At 39.3% G+C, this 7985-nt stretch overlaps 1 long non-coding RNA gene across 1 annotated transcript; it reads right to left on the bottom strand.

The window, feature by feature from the left end:
• Positions 1-4756: 4756 nt before the first annotated feature.
• On the bottom strand, positions 4757-6385 carry LOC123093565 (uncharacterized). The gene is made up of 2 exons (XR_006445409.1): positions 5798-6385; positions 4757-5236 (listed from the first exon to the last, which is right to left on the bottom strand). It is a non-coding gene; the product is annotated as an uncharacterized lncRNA (long non-coding RNA).
• Positions 6386-7985: the final 1600 nt, after the last annotated feature.

Below are 7985 nucleotides of genomic sequence, written 5' to 3'. Positions count from 1 at the left end.
TATATATATATATATATATATATATATATATATATATATATATATATATATATATATATATATAAACACTATTCTAATCACGGGATCAGAATAATATTCTGATCACAACCTCACCTGCCCCGCTACTAGTACGTTGAACTTCCCTGTGAACTCGGTTGAACTTCCGCCAACATTGCCCAAACGAGGCCTGCGATATATCGTTGGAAAGATATGGACACCAATATCATGATCCAACTTAAATTTTTGGCAAAATATAAGCGGTTTAAGATCAGTTTTAAAAACCGTTTTTTCTTCGCACAAAAAACGTGAATCGTATTTTCGATCGCATTTCTAAACCGTTTATCAAAATGAGGCATATAATATGGCGTTGGAAAGCTGCTGCAAAACCGCTCCTTCCACATGTTGAAAGTTTTTTCTAATTTCCTATGGTTAAAGAGTAATTTGAAAAAACGTAAAATTTCGTAAACCGAACAGTTGAGTTCGTTTTTTCAATGTCATTTCTAAACGGCTAATCCAATGGAGGCATATGATATGGCATTGGAAAGCTTATGAAAATGCGCTACTTTTTCATTTTGAAAGTTTTTTCTAATTTTGAATGGTTTAAGAGTAATTTAGAAAATGGTCCAAGTCCTACCGAGTTCGTATTTTTGAGCTAATTTTTTAACCGTGCATCCGAATGCAGCAAATGATATGGCGTTGGAAAGCTTGAACAAATGCAAAACTTTTTGGTATGTATTATTTCTCCCAATTCTTTACGGTTTTTAAGTCAGTTTTGAAAATGGCAAAAAACGTATTTTCACCGTAATTTCTACAAACTTTGTTGGAATTGGGCAAATAATATACTGTTGAAAAGCTACGGAAAATGCAAAACTTTTTCATGTTGATGGTTTTCTCTGATTCCTAGCCGTTTTCAAGTAATTGCGAAAATGGCGAGATCATTCGTTCTGCTTTGATCGCGAAACAGATTCTTCGAAAATGCACCGCGTGAAGAACCTGAACTTCTCAGCGCATGAACCTGAACTTCACCTTGTTTTTCACATGATTTTTTTGCTCGTAGCTCTCGATCCACTGCTCGTAGCTCTCCATCCACTCACCGGAATTAGGCAAGTGATATACCGATGGAAAGCCGTTGTAAACACGTAACTTTTCCGTGTTGATCATTTTTCATACTCGTGACGATTTTAAAAGCTTTTTATCTGAAATTCATTCAGTGTAGTAGTTGAACTTCATGTTGTTTTTACGTTGAAATTCTGTGACGTGTTTTTGTTTGTACACGCGCCTGAACTTCCCTCTTTACGAACCCGACCTTCGGGCTATCGTTGCAACCGTGGCTTCCCTCACGAATTATTCTGGTTAGTTGTGTTCTATATGATGTTTGTGTAATCTAGAAATGTTTTTTAACAACTAAATATCCATTTTAAATAGGAATCTCGCTTGTGGGCGGATTTTGCTCTAGGATTGTGATGAAATTGCATTTTTTGGCAATTTTACTGCCTGAGTTGTTCGACATGAACTTCTCCGAGTGCTAGGTTGAACTTCCGCCAACATTGCCCAAATGGGGCTTGCGATATACCGTTGGAAAGCTATGGACACCAGTTTCATGACCCAAGTTAAATTTTTGGTAAAATGTAAGCGGTTTAAGAGCAGTTTTGAAAACTGTTTTTTCTTTATACAAAAAACCAGAATCGTATTTTCGATCGCATTTCTAAACCGTTTATCGGAATGAGGCAAATAATATGGCGTTGGAAAGCTGCTGTAAAACCGCTGCTTCCACATGTTGAAAGTTTCTCTAATTCCTTATGGTTAAAGAGTATTTTGGAAAGTTGTAAAATTTCACAAACCGAACAGCTGAGTTCGTTTTTTTGATGTCATTTCTAAATGGCTAATCCAATGGAGGCATATGATATGGCGTTGGGAAGCTTATGAAAATGTGCTACTTTTTCATCTTGAAAGTTTTTTTCTAATTTTGAATGGTTTAAGAGTAATTTAGAAAATGGTCCAACTCCTACCGAGTTTGTATTTTTGATATTTGTTTTGATCATACGTCCAAACATAGCAAATGACATGGCGTTGGAAAGCCTGAATAAATGCGAAACTTTTTGGTATATATTGTTTCTCCAAATTCATTACAGTTTTACGTTGATTTTGAAAATGGCTAAAAACGTATTTTCACCGTAATTTCTACAAACTTCATCGGAACGGGGCAAATAATATACTGTTGAAAATCTACAAAAAATGCAAAACTTTCTTATGTTGATGGTTTTCTCTAAATCCTAGCCATTTTCAAGTAATTTTAGAAATGGCGAGATCACTCGTTTAACCTTTATCGCGAAACAGATTCGTCGAAAATGCATTACGTGAAGTACTTGAACTTCTGTGGCAGTTCTGCCTGAACTTCACTCTGTTTTTCACGTGCTTTTTTTGCTCGTAGCTCTTCATTCACTCACCGGAATTAAGCAAGTGATATACCGATGGAAAGCTGCTATAAACACACAATTTTTCCGTGTTGATCATTTTTTTCATACTCGCGACGGTTTTAAAAGTTTTTCTTTTGAAATTCATTCAGTGTAGTAGCTGAACTTCTTGCTGTTTTCACATTGAACTTCTGCAACGTATTTCTGTTTGTAATTTTCTCATCCATTCATCTGTGTTACACAAATGATATTCCTTTTGTACAAACATCTCTCACAATATATTTTTTAACTTTCTTCAACCGAGGACTTGAACTTACACAAATGATATTCCTGCCATTTTGAAGTAATTAGAAAATGATGAGATCATGGTTTCTGCCTTCATCACGAATGGAAATGCACTGCCTGAAGTAGTTGAACTTCTGGGGCATGTCTGTTTGAACTTCACTCTATTTTTAACGTGCTATTTTTTGCCCGTAACGCCCAAACCACCTACCAGAATTGAGCAAATTATATATCGATGGAAAGCTGTTGAAAACACGCAACTTTTTCGTGTTGATCAGTTTTTCATACTCATGACGGTTCAAAATATTTTTTTGAATGTGTAAAAATGTGCTTTTAACGGTATACATAAAAACTTTAAACCATTCATCGGAATATAGCATATAATATACCCTTGGAAAGCTTATGAATAGGTGCATCTTTTTCATGTAGATAGACATTACAAAGTATTGTCGTCTGAGAGCAGTTTTAAAAATGGCAAAAACAATGTCGTTTTTTGCCTGTTTTTTACATGTAATTGAAGGTCGGACGTCTCGCACTAGAGATCCTGAACTTCACCGGGAGGAGCACGTGAACTTCTTGCAACAAACCTTTTAAGCTTTTGTTTTCTATTTTCACATTCCTATCTGAAACGCATTTCGTGTAGTAGTTGAATTTCCCTCTGTTTTCATCTTGAACTTCTGTCACGTATTTTTGTTCAACCTCTCTCACAAGAATTTTTGAACTTTCTTGGGACGAGCACTTGAACTTGCAGCAACAAAATTTTGGACTTCAACTTATTATTATTATTTTCTTATATGAAACGCACACCATGCAGTACATGAACTTCTGGCTATTATCCATTCGAACTTCTCTCTATTTTGCTTTAGTAAAGGAAAACTTCTGAGTTTTTTATAGACATCAAACCTCTCTAACTTTTTTATTTGAACTTCTTTTTGTATTATTTGGAAATGTGAAAATTGGAGTTTTGTTAGAAATAATGAACTTCTTCGTTAATTTGAATTGAACTTATTGGTTTTATTCATCAGTAATCATAAAATTCCAAAATTTTAAATAAATATCAAACTATTATGCTTTTTCCAATTGAACTTCTTTGTTATTTTGAGTTGAAATTATTGGTTTTATTCTTTGGTAACCAGAAAATCCGAGTTTTCAAATATAATATCAAACCGCTCCACTTTTTAAATTTGAACTTCTTGGTTTTATTTCTTTTAGTAACGAAAAAATTCTAGGTTTGTAATAAACACAAACTGCTCATCTATTTTAATTTGAACTTCTGGTTTTCTTTATAAATTAGAAAAATCGATCGGAATACATGGGAATTGTTTGAACTTTTTTGTTTTATCATTTTCTTTAACCTCTCCATTTTATTAATTTTTAACTTTGAGAGTTAAGACAAGTCCATTTATACATGAACTTCTTGAAGATGTCGGCTCATGTTTTATACGTTTAACACGTAGAGTTTTTTTCTTTCTCTTACATATATAAGTTTTCGATACAAGTTATGTTCGTGAAATTCCTTATTTTTTGTATCCACGGGAGGGATTCTATATGTTTTCGAGAAAAGAGGCGGGAGGTAAGTAGTAGAAATTTTTTGGATTTGTTTTTAACATTTTTGAACTTCCATATTTGAAAATTTTGAACTTCTCATAATTTGAACTTGTAGGTTCTTAGAAGTGGGGTAAATCCTATTTTTAGAAACTTTTGAATTGCTTGTTTTTTAATTTCAACAGCTTGTTTATTATTTTATCTTTTGCATTTTCCGCATGAATTACTCAAGTTTGTTCCATGGATTTGTCGCATTTTCCCTAGTGATCTCCCGTGTTTTCTATTTTGAACTTATGTACATGCCATCAAGTGAAATCAGCAAACAGATTTCACATGCGTGGCCACTAAGAAGCACCTACCCTGCTACTTAGTAGAACAAGTGTACTGGATCGCATATATCCAAAGGAAAAAATTTCTCACAAGTCACTGAAAAAAATGTAAAAGTTAAAGCAGCAGCAGCAGCATCAACACAGGGTGTGTAGCAGCCAATGGCACACAAACGCAAACACCTTGTGGGCACAATACGGCACGCACTACTTCTCATTCTATAATTACATAACGTCGCCATTACAAATGTCTGAACTTCAACAACCATCAACTAATTTTGCGCAATTCAAAATGCTTCTTTTACACAAATTGATGTAGCGCACTCACGCACATAGCACGCATGCACACATCCATGGCAGAGAAAGCCAAAGGGGAAAAGAACCAACACAAAATGTATGTACTCATTGGCATACCAACAAGCAACGTACATAGTAGCAGACCTGAAATATCATAGTTTCCCATGTAGAATTGCTGCAGTTTTTTTGTCGAACTGCTACTGAAGGACAACATAATAGGCTTACATTTGATGGGCAGCTGACAAGATGCCACAGCCGCTTTTACATCCCTCGCAGATTTGTGGACGGAACACCGGCGGCTCAGGGCTTGCAGGGGATCGTTACTGTAGGATGTGAGACATGCCAAAACAACATGTATTTTCTTCAGGATCCCTGGTCACAGGTTGTGAATTTCGTGACCTTGACAATATGAACTTCAAACACACACTATAACAAAGCATCAGTCGAACAAGACTGCTCATAAAAAATAGACTACTAATACCAGATCCTAACAGATAATTAAATTAACAAATATACAAATATGAACAGGCTTGCGTGTACGTATCACAAAAAAATTATCAGACATGAGTCACCAAAAGTTCTGAACTATCCTGAACTATATTATGTGAGCTTCGACGTCTTGACAATATGAACTTCAAGAAAAGACCCTATAATTGTACAATATGATTTTTTTCGTGAAAGAGGCGCAAAAATCGAACTTGCTCTGTAGAGGTATTCCCACAAGAACTGATATACATAATACACATGTATGAATATTTGTTGCTCACAAAAAATTGGGCAAAGGACAAAATCTGATGTTAGTTATCAGAGACATAACCACAAACATGTTGAGAGCATCAAATCAGCACAACTTTCACGAAACTTGTACAAAAAAATCTCCAAAGAAACAGGGGACTAGCAATCACGGGAGTTGATGCACATCTAAGGCAGAACCTGAACGGGGACTAGCAGTGTAGTTGGATTGATGCGAAGCCATCCGGTGTGAGCCAGCCACCTCCTCTCCAGGTCCGAAGCATGGAGCCAGGCCAGCACCATCCAGGAGCTCCGTCTTGAACGGCCGGAGGTGGCGATGCCGAACGTCATGAGCGGCACGGTGGATCCCCATCGCACTATAGGACGGCGGTGCAGACAACGACTACATCGGCCGGGAGCAGGAGGCCGCCCCGTGCACGTCGCTTCCCATGCCTTGCCGGGGGTCATGGCCGGCTGGATCCGGCCGCCCCCTCGACTGGATCGGCAATGAGGTTTGCGGGGGCGGCGTGATCTGCACGGTGGCAGGGTCCGCTGCACGGCGAAGGGCGGGCTAGCACGCGAGGGACGGCGAGGTGCGCGTGGTTTCCGGCGGTCAGGGGCGGGCAGGGTGTCACGCGGCGGTAGGCGGGGCCCGAGGCGACTCCCGGAGGTGGAAGAGGGCCAGGACGGCGCGCCATGGAAGGTGGGTAAACGGAGGTGTGGGTAGGCCGGCGGCTGCAGGTGGTTTTTTTTTTTTCCTTTTGTTTCCTACCGGTTCGGGGTTTCGGAAGTTCGGAACGACCTCGTCTATTCAAGACCCAGGGTGAGAAATAAGTAATTCCTCACCCTGATCGATCGACCGAGACGGATGTTGCAGCCAACCAAACCACACGCGCCTGCATCCCTGTAAAAGAAAAAGGTCATTGATTCCATCCTGTAAAATTACATTGGTATGCATGTAATTTACGTTTATGGTAGGCTCGAAGCTACCCCACGTTCCCGACCACCCCACTTCCACATACTTCTTTTTTTCTTGACAAAAAAAAGAAGGCTGCGAACGGTTCCAGAGTATCGACGGCGAACAATACGGGAGACGTCGGCGTGGTGCTCAGCGATTTGGGGCGGCCTGGCCGGCGAGGCGCTGTGCTGCTCGGCGACGTGGTCTCGACGCTAGTGCGGCCTGCTGTGCGCCGTCTGCCTAGGTCTTGGGCGGCGCTGTGCGCGGAGCTATGGCTGGCGTTCGCAGCGGCGCTGTAGTTAGTGGCCGTGCATGGGCTACTATGTGACGGCATTCCTGCTGATTGGAATGTAGTTTGGTTGGTTGTGAGTGCACATGAGGAGGTGAGCAATCAAGTTCAAGTGATTTCCGTTCGAAAATTTCAATTAGGTTCCCCTTACGATTTCCTTTATACGTTTTTTTCCAAATTGCTTTGGGATGCTATATTCCCAAGTATAACTAGTTTTGGTGTTGTTCTGATTAGTACTGGGTTCTCTCAATAAATCTAGGCAGAACAATCTGCGAGGTCATGTTCTTCAGCATTTTACGAGGTTCAGATACTAGCTTGATTTTGTATGTTGTTGGAGTTATCTGGGAGGTGATGCTGGGTTTTGTTTTGCAACCAAACAAAATTCAGTAAAAGAAAGTTGTATCAGGCTATCAGCTCACCGTGATCTTTTATGCTCAATTCATTAGTCAACTCCTTTATTCATCCATGCTGCTCGCTTGCCACTGTCTCCAAATCTTTAAGCTCGCTTATTTTTATTCCCTAAAGCTTTCTTCTGATTAAACAGTATCTCAACATGTTTCTCCAAATTGCGTACTTTCACTCTTGCATCTTCAAGCCCAAGGGAAAGTTGTTTGGCGTAAGATTCAGGTTTTGACTTAACTGGGATGCAATCTCCAGTATGATTTTGCTAATTTCCAGATTTTTCCCCTGACGTTCCTGCTGCAACTAAAGAACAATGACCTTTAGTTTCTTTATTTTCGCTGCTTTACTATACCGAGTAGTGTTTATAGCCACAATTAATTGCTTGATCACTGACTTTATATGGTCATATGACAATAAATGGTTCTGTACAACAGAATAGCCAAGGTTATCTGGAGCCAATACACTCATTCCTTCTACCTCAAAGCCACAACGTAGATCAGTGCAATCGCTCGGAGTCATGATGCTATGTTTCCTTTTGTTTCTTAGGCTCCCGTCCTTCTGTAACTAATTTTCTATTTGATGGCTATTACTTGCTTCGTGTGCTGGGTGTCATTCCTAGGTTATTATACGTGTTTTCCTACGTTAGGAGTTTTACAGCTATGGTTGGACTTGGTAGGTTATGTTCCGGAGTTCCTGTAAGAGCCGGTACGCGACGAACTGTCGCTTTTGTTAAAGCAGGT

Source organism: Triticum aestivum, chromosome 1B (genome assembly GCF_018294505.1).
Source record: "Triticum aestivum cultivar Chinese Spring chromosome 1B, IWGSC CS RefSeq v2.1, whole genome shotgun sequence".
NCBI lineage: Eukaryota > Viridiplantae > Streptophyta > Magnoliopsida > Poales > Poaceae > Triticum > Triticum aestivum.
Note: the sequence above shows the minus strand (reverse complement) of the source record. Positions and strands in the feature narration are given on the sequence as shown.